Genomic DNA, 7,583 nt, shown 5'->3' on the forward strand with positions numbered 1-7,583 from the left:
CTCTCCAGCATCCCCAGGCCTGAACCCCATTATTGTTTTCTCCCCACCCACTACCCTCCTTGAGACTTTCTGTCCAGGTTGGACCTCTCAGACCCCTCAGTCTCTGAGGCCTGACTCTGTTCAGCCTCCTCCACCTGAACCCCCAGCCCGGCTCAGCCCCGCTCACCCTAAACGCTGAATCCTGCTTGAGTTCCAAACTGTAGAGCATCTGTGAAGACCATACCATCAAGATGTGGTGTCACCACCAACTCACAGTCCCCAGGCTCAGCCACATCCTCTCTACTACTGGGCCCCTCTCTCTGCTTTGGGTCAACAAGCTTTTCCAGTCCTCCTAGTTGCTATGGCAAAGCTTCTCCACTCTCTTCGTGTCCTCCCCCCTCCCCCCTTATCTTCAACAAAGTAACGTAGCATTCTTCTTCACTGAGAAAATCAGGCCACCTGGTAAAAACCTCTTACCTTCACTCCTCTGCCCAAACTTACCTCCCCACCCACCTTTTTCTTCCTCCCTCCAGGCTCTGAGGACAGACAGTCTCTCCACCAGGACACCAGCCTCTCTCACCTCCTCAGATAGAGCATTCTATTCTTTGGTCACCACTTCTTAATACTGTCACCCTCTCATTCTCCTCTCCCTCTGCCTGCCTTTCCATCTGTCTGCATGCACTTCAGTGGGGTTGTGGGGGCAGAAGACAGGTGTCAGCAGGCTGCAGTTTGAATGGGGCGAGGGAGTGGGAACAGTAAGTACCCACTACAATGTCTCACGCAGTTTGACAGTAAGAGAAAGTAAGGGGGGGGGGGTGGTTGGCTTGCATGGAAAGCGAGGTAAAGGAAAGGATTCCCATGGGATGGAAAGACTTGATGACGCAGGTTGGTGGGGGGAAAGGAGAGAGACCATAAGGAGAGATGTTAAAGATGGGGAGGGGAGGGGCGCCTGGGTGGCGCAGTCGATTAAGCGTCCGACTTCAGCCAGGTCACGATCTCGCGGTCCGTGAGTTCGAGCCCCGCGTCGGGCTCTGGGCTGATGGCTCAGAGCCTGGAGCCTGTTTCCGATTCTGTGTCTCCCTCTCTCTCTGCCCCTCCCCCGTTCATGCTCTGTCTCTCTCTGTCCCAAAAAAATAAATAAACGTTAAAAAAAAATTAAAAAAAAAAAAAAGATGGGGGGGGCGGTAGCTAATTAATTAGGGTTTTGGCTTTAATGGATGGGGCCAGCCTGGCTCAGAGGAGAAACACCTCTGTATGGCAGGAAGGAGCTAAGGATGGGCAAGGATATGGATAGATACTCAGAGGTGGGCAGAGGAGGCTAGTCCAGAGAAGTTTCTACAGACGATGAGAATGGCTATTTCTGCCTCCAGGGGTGACAAAAACAACATTTTGTGAGGTCGTTCTGTCCCAATCCTCTCCACATGATCACCCTATGCATGTACTCTCTCTGGTCTCCGTCAGAAGTTACTCCCCTAAAAGAGATCAGCGGTCTTAGTGGAAACCACACAACACCAGTGTGGCCCTCTGGTTTCGCTTGGACTGTCATTTCCCAGCTGCACAACCTTGTAGTTCACCTCTGTGGGGCTCAGCTGCTTCTTCTATAAGATGGGAAGTGAATAGTGCCTGTCTCATGGGTTCTTTTAAGCAGTGAAGAAGAGAGTGTTAGAAATCGTACTTAAAGACTCGGTGTATGCGAGTTGTTGCCGATGTTGAAGTTATTGTGACAGATGGCCGTTGCCATGCTCTTGGAGATTCCTATCCTCTCTTTTCTGGTAGGAGCCCCAGAACATTAGGACTTGAGACACCCCCTCTCTGGGTTTATCCCTCATTTGCTAACTCTGTGCTACTGGGGGTGTCTGCAGGGTCTTACGTTACCCATGGTGGTGCCACTGCCCCCACCCTGCGCTCCTCCTCCATCCCCGGGGTTTGTGCTCTCTTTCCTGCACACCAGGAGTCCTCAGCCACCTTCTCTCTCAGGCTGTTGCATCCTGGTACATCTATTTCCCATGTTCCTGCTCAACCTTCTGGGCTTGTGGAACCAGATATGCAAAAAAAAATGGTTCCCCTACTTCTCGCGGAGGTTCACCGTGATGTACAATGAACAGATGGCAAGCAAGAAGCGCGAGCTCTTCAGCAACCTGCCGGAGTTTGCGGGCCCCTCCGTGAAGCTCTCTCTGCTGGAAGTGGGCCAACTTCAAGTTCTACCCGGCTGGATGCAGGGTGACTTGTATCGACCCCAACCCCAACTTTGAGAAGTTCTTGATCAAGAGCGTCGCCGAGAACCGACACCTGCAGTTCGAGCACTTCGTGGTGGCTGCGGGGGAGAACATGCAGCAGGTGGCCGATGGCTCCGTGGATGTGGTGGTCTGCACCCTGGTCCTGTGCCCCGTGCAGAACCAGGAGCAGATCCTCCAGGAGGTGTGCCGAGTGCTGAGGCCGGTGAGTGAGGAGGAGGTGGAGGAGAGCCATCTTCACTGTGAGCAAGGCTGGATACCTATGGGCTTCAGGCACAGCTCCCACTGAGGGTGACCTTAGGCAAGTCCCTTCACTCATTCATTTATTCACCTACTTTTTTTTTAACGTTTATTTATTTTTGAGACACAGAGACAGACACAGAGAGAGCAGCAGAAGGGCAGAGAGAAAGGGAGACAAGAATCTGAAGCAGACTCCAGGCTCTGAGCCATCAGCACAGAGCCCTATGCAGGGCTGGAACCCACGAACCGCAAGCTCATGACCTGAGCCGAAGTAGGATGCTTAACCAACTGAGCCACGCGTTTATTCACTTATTTATTCAACAAACATTTGGAGAATGTTGACTATGTGCAGCAACCCAGTATTTCTGGAGTGATCGATTCATCTCAGAGAGGTCAAACGACTTGCACAAAGGCACATAGCTCACAGAAATGGCAGAGACACAACTAAACTTCAGGCACGTTAACCTCTAGGTTAAGAACTAGGCCAGAGAGCTTCTCCCCGTGCCACTGCTCTGGTGTCTTCCAAGTCCTATCACAGAGTTCGGTCTTCTAAAGATGAGAACAGTGAACCCCCCACAGGGCATGCCAGAACATAGCCCTTCTCCAACAAAGGAGAACTTGCAAGGACGCAGATAGCTATCTTTATTTATGGAGCATGTTCGGTTTCTACTTTGGGGCCTCGGGAGTTATCTGCATACCATGGCCTAGCCTTTTTTCTGGTCAGTCATTTTTTGTTTGTGAAAAAACTACCCTGGGAAAGAAAGGAGGAATTGGGGAAAGCAGTTTCTCTAGAGACATGGCCTCACCTTACACCTTTGAACACTGTTAACTTTTCAGTGTTTCTTACTCCATGGTCTTTAATTATGAAGGCAATTAATCAGTGCATCCCAACTGTTCAAGAGAATTCAAAAAATCAAAGAAGAACATGGGGAGGGGGGAGGAACGCAAGTTCTCCTTTATTTGCCTGAATCCCTCTCCCTGATCCCGGACCCCTAACTCTTTAATTCCCTACTCTCCTCCCCTCTTTGCTCTTGACCCCATCAGTGTCTCCATCCCATAGCTGAGGCTTGGTTGAAATAATCTGTAACTTTACATTCTGGGGCACCTGGGTGGCTCAGTCGGTTGAGCATCTGATTTGGCTCAGGTCAGGATCTCATGGTTTGTGAGTTCGAGCCCCAGCGTCGGGCTCTGTACTGACAGCTCAGAGCCTGGAACCTGCTTCGGATTCTGTGTCTCCCTCAGTCTCTGCCCCTCCCCTGCTCATTCTCTCTCTCTCTCTCTCTCTCTCTCTCTCTCTCTCTCTCCCTCCCTCTCTCCCCCTCTCTCTCTCAAAAATAAATAAACATTTAAAAATTTTGAAATAATCTGCAACTTCAGGTTCAACCTATTACTAAAAGTTTTCCCCCTTGTGTCCTGTTTCAAAGATCTTTGCTAATATAGAACATAGCTTAGAATCCGTTTATCTCGTCTATTTATTTGCTACAGATTTTAGTCGATTTACTGCTCTCCACTGTTTCCCATTTTCTTTGCCTTTCTCTACCTTGAGGTTATTTTGTGTTTTTTCTAATTTAATTTTCATTTGTCTTAACTACCTTCTTGAGTCGTTTCTTGAGAAACGGTTCACGGAGACATCCTTGCAAGGTCTGAAAAATGTCTCCTCCCTCATGCTTACATAATATTTTGGCCAAGATTTGTGAATCTGAGTCCTTTCCCCCAGAAGTGGTGAGGGAGCATTGTCCCATGAGCCTGGGGCTTTTCAAGTTGCAGGCGACAGTCTGATTCTCTTTCTCTTTCCATTTCAGGTCACCTGTGTTTATTGTTTGTTGTTTTTATGCAGGGAGGCTTTTAGGATTCTCATTTTGTTTTTCTTTTCCTCTTTTTCTTTCTTTCTTTTTTTTTTAAGTCCTGAAAATTCACCAGGAAATGATTAGGTATACATCTTGTTTGTATTAATTTTGCTAGGCATTCAAAGAACAGTTTTTACGTTAGTACTCAAGTCTTTCTTTTAGCTCAGAGAAGTTTTTCTTCTCCTGTTTCTGTCTTTATTAGTTCTTTTCTATTTGTTCTTTTCTCTTCTTCTGGAACAGCTGTCATTCAGATAGAAGATCCCCCTAGCTTTGGCATCCTCGCGTTTATCTTTACACTCACAATTTCCATTTCTTCATGCTTGTATTCCATATTGTAAGATAGCTCCCCCATTTGATCTCCCAGAAGACTTCGCCTGTCACTCAGCAATATTTGTTCTACTTTTCATTTTCTCTATTGAATTTTAAACTCAAGATTTTTTCTTAATTGCCAAAACCTCTTTCTTAGTCCCAGACCATTCTTAGCAATATGCGGTTGAATCCTCATAAAAGTATTTCTGTTGAGGGGCGCCTGTGTGACTCAGTCGGTTAAGCGCCTGACTCTTGGTTTACGCTCAGGTCATGATCTCACGGTTGATGAGTTTGAGCCCCACGCTGTCAGTGCGGAGCCTGCTTGGGATTTTCTCTCTCCTTCTCTCTCTGCTTCTCCCCTGCTTGTGTTTTCTCCCTTGCTCTCTCAAAACTAAATAAATAAATTTTTTTAATTTTTTTAAAAAGAAGTATTTCTAGAGTGCCTGAGTGGCTCAGTCAGTTAAGCATCCTACTTCGGCTCAGGTCATGATCTTGTGATCTGTGAGTTCGAGCCCCACGATGGGCTCTGTACTGACAGCTCAGAGCCTGGACCCTGCTTCAGATTGTGTCTCCCTCTCCCTCTACCCTTCCCCCACTCACATTCTGCCTCTCTCTCCCAAAAATAAACATTAAAAAAAAGAAGAAGAAGCATTTCCGTTGGGGGTGGGCACCTGGCTGGCTCAGTCAGAGGAAAATGCAACTCCTTTTTTTTTTTAATTTTTAAGAAAAATTTGTCAACGTTTATTTATTTTTGAGAGACAGAGAGAGACAGAGAATGAACAGGGGAGGGACAGAGAGAGAAGGAGACACAGAATCTGAAGCAGGCTCCAAGCTCTAAGATGTCAGCACAGAGCCGGACGCAGGGCTCGAACTCACGAACCATGAGATCACGACCTGAGCCGAAGTCAGTTGCGTAACTGACTGAGCCACCCAGGCGCCCCAGAGGAGAGTGCAACTCTTGATTTTGGGGTCGTGAGTTCAAGCCCCACATGTAGAGATTACTCTAATAAATAAATAAATAAACTTAAAAAAAAAAAAAAGGAAGTATTTCTGTGGGGGCACATGGTTTTCAAGTTCTATTTGTTCCCTTCCCATTTTCCCCAGTAGGAGGCACTGACTCTGATTGTGCACATCGGCGTTGTCTCTTCAGGCTGGCAGCGAGGGGGCAGGTAGACATTTCTCCTTGCCTGAAAACTGGAAAGAGCTTCTAGGTTCTTCGGGGGCTCCGGGTATGAACAGATAAGGGCAGTTTTGCCCCAGCTCAGGCAGAGTGGGTCCTCGCTAGGGCGACCACTGTCAGTAGGTTTAGGGGGCTTCTCCCCAGATCTTTTGCACAGTGGCCAGGGCTGAGTCCTTTCCTTGCCCTGAAGGAGTGGATCTACTCACTGAGATGCCTCGGGGGTGGAGGGGGTCTTGGCCCTGCTGGGCAAATAAGCTTCTACCCGGCCTCTGGTTCCTCCTTTGCTTCCTGTGTAGCCCTCTTCTTTCCCACCACTGGCTTAACATTCAACTTGTTTGCCTTAATTAGTGTGTTTAAAAAAACCTACAGTTCTCCTCCTGCGTGTCCCCTTTACTACTCACACAGAGCACTTCACTTCTGACACTTCCAGTCACAGGGAGTGGGAGTCTTTCCCATACAATGCAATTCTGTGACACCAGCTAGGTGTCCTGTGACCTAACTCCATTCTGACCCTATCTAGACTTGAGATGGTGTCAGCTCCCACAGGCTAAGGGCTCGGTCCTACCAGGCTGTCCCTCTTCAGAGATCTGAGGCTTCCACGGCCCCCTCCCTGGATTCAATTTGCCAGAATGGCTCACAGAACTAAAGGAAACACTTATGTTTACCAGGTTATTAAAGGATGTGATAGGGGCGCCTGGGTGGCTCAGTCAGTTAAACGTCCGACTTCGGCTCAGGTCATGATCTCACGGTTCGTGGGTTCAAGCCCCGCATCGGGCTCTGTGCTGACAGCTCGGAGCCTGGAGCCTGCTTCGGATTCTGTGTCTCCCTCTCTCTCTGCCCCTCCCCCACTCGCGCTCTGTCTCCCTCTGTCTCAAAAATAAATAAAAACATTAAAAGAAAAAAAGGATGTGATAAAAGATACGTATGAACAACCAGATAGGGCAAAGGGCAAAGTCTGGGAGGGTCCTGAGTCCAGGAGCTTCTGTCCCTATAGGCTTGGGGTACGTCACTCTCCCAGTACGTGAATATGTCCACCAACCTGGGAGTCCCCCCAAAACCCCGACTATTAGGATTTTATGGAGGCTTCCTCACATAAACATGATCAATTATTAACTCCGTTTCCAGCCCCTCTCCCCTCTCTGGAGGACAGGGGTGAGGCTGAAAATTGCAAGTTTCTAATCATGCTCGGTTTTGTGGTCGGCCCCCATCCAGCAGCCATCCGGGAGCCCATCCAGAGTCGCCTCAGTAGAATAAAAGATGCTCCCTAGTGCTCTTATCACTTAAGAATTTGGGGCGCCTGGGTGGCTCAGTCAGTTGAGTGTCCAACTTCGGCTCAGGTCATGATCTCATGGTTCATGGGTTCAAGCCCTGCTTCGGGCTCTGTGCTGACAGCTTGGAGCCTGGAGCCTGCTTTGGGTTCTGTGTCTCCCTCTCTCTCTGTCCCTCCCCCACTCGTGCTCTGTCTCTCTCTCTTTCTCTCTAAAAAATAAATAAACATTTAAAAAAATTTAAAAAAAAGAATTTACAAGGGCTTAGGAGCTGTCCTAATGTTCTTGTCCCTTAGGAATTTACAAGGGTTTAAGGAGTTCTGTGCTGGAAACTGGGATCAGAGAGCAATACACGTTTTTTTTGTGTTATCTCACAGTTAATTACGATTTGTTCTACTTTCTAGCTTCCAGAAGCATTCTACAATCATCTCCTTTGCTGTTTTCTCGGTCTTATGTGTAATCGGTTCTGCTATATAACACAACATGAGCATTCCTAAAAAACACCCCACCATGCAAAACCCTGCAA

The 7,583-nt window shown here is 48.1% G+C and overlaps 1 pseudogene; it reads left to right on the forward strand.

Annotated features, from left to right (window-relative positions):
* Positions 1 to 1,750: 1,750 nt before the first annotated feature.
* LOC147579161 (thiol S-methyltransferase TMT1A pseudogene) lies at positions 1,751 to 3,729 on the forward strand (annotated as a pseudogene).
* Positions 3,730 to 7,583: the final 3,854 nt, after the last annotated feature.

The sequence above is a fragment of the Puma concolor genome, chromosome B4 (assembly GCF_028749965.1).
Source record: "Puma concolor isolate L17-30 chromosome B4, mPumCon1.1.hap2, whole genome shotgun sequence".
Taxonomy (NCBI): Eukaryota; Metazoa; Chordata; class Mammalia; order Carnivora; family Felidae; genus Puma; species Puma concolor.